This window comes from Cynara cardunculus, unplaced genomic scaffold (assembly GCF_001531365.2).
Source record: "Cynara cardunculus var. scolymus isolate 2C unplaced genomic scaffold, CcrdV1 Un_Scaffold_4971, whole genome shotgun sequence".
Taxonomy (NCBI): Eukaryota; Viridiplantae; Streptophyta; class Magnoliopsida; order Asterales; family Asteraceae; genus Cynara; species Cynara cardunculus.
This window is the reverse complement of record NW_020202170.1, coordinates 22,839-24,315: the sequence shown is the minus strand read 5'-3', so window position 1 is coordinate 24,315 and position 1,477 is coordinate 22,839.

Genomic DNA, 1,477 nt, shown 5'->3' with positions numbered 1-1,477 from the left:
CTCAAGCTGAGACTGACTAACTGAAAAAGATCCCAAAATAGTAAAAAGGGACATGTACTTTATATGTAACTTTTCCTTACTATTATTTGATAAGATAACCTTCTTTATGTTGTCTTGTTATCATCAAATAGGGGGATATTGTTGATCCTCTCTCACAGTGATTTGATGATAAACTCTTTTCACTTACGTTGTATTTATGTTTCTGTCTTTTCAGTTCCAGCGATCTTCACTGAGCATGTTCAAAGATCGCTGAAGAACTTGTATTGTAAAGTTATCAGAAACAGCGATACTTCAAGAAGACAACACTCACACCAAAGAACCTTTAGCAAACGTCGAAGAATGAAACTGAAGATTAGAGACTGACGAGTACGTGATCTGAAGCGGTACTTAGTGATTACAAGCCTGTCTATATATGTGTGAAGACTGCTCAAGCTTCAGCAAATGATGAAGAGACCTTCAGGTCATTCCAGCATTCAGCGATCAAAGGAAGCTTGCTTAGCACGATTGTTGTTGTCTTGTTCTTATGCACACAAAGGACAAACTCATACCCTTATGAAAGTTGGTACGGTACGGAGCCGACTAGTCTACTCTATTGTCCACCAACTTTAGATAAGGATATCTACTCATGAATAGTGCTTTTTGTACTATTCACTGTAGCAAAGAACAAGTCTTCCTCTTAAGGCTTGACACACACTCTAACCCTACCATATTGCATTAAATGAACATTTAATGCACTGGTATAAATAGAAGTGTTTCTTCTCCATGCAGAGTGCGCACAACTCACTATCTAACCCTAATTCTTACTTCAAGCATTTTCTAGCTTAAGTAAAAGATCTTCTTTACAACATTTCTTTTCTTGTATTGCTAAGATTTTGTATGTAACTAAAGATTGTTTAGATAGGTTTTTATCACCTAATCTTTCAGCAAACAATCTTGTAAAATCTATATTGATCTTCTTTATCAATATATATTTTTAATTTGAAAATATTGTGTTTGTATTTATCCCCTCTTTCTACAAACTGTTTTACTAATCTTGTAGACCCTCAAGGGACCAACAGTTATGTTTATCTGTAGTTAGTTACACGATTTAAAATATGAAGCTTTTGTAAGTTGTACTTATGCACAATTTAGTTGTGATCTTGAATTTCAAGTAATATGTATCAATAAACAGTATTTTATGCATAAAAAATGAGTTTTAAGAGTTTTTTTTTTCAAATATTTTATAATACTAGAAGGGTACTCGCGCAATGCAGCGAGATACATTTCGATTTTAATGTTTTATTTTATTCTGTCTCCGTCGATGTTATAATACGATTTTATGTGGTACCAAAAAACGATAATGTATTTAGTTTTTTGAATAAAATATAAATTTGAAGGTAGCATAAAATTTTGAAAAAATATGTATAGATTTTTATATCAAATTAAATATTTAAATTTTTTGTTTTATTTATGTAATTTCTTTAAATTTATTTTTTAT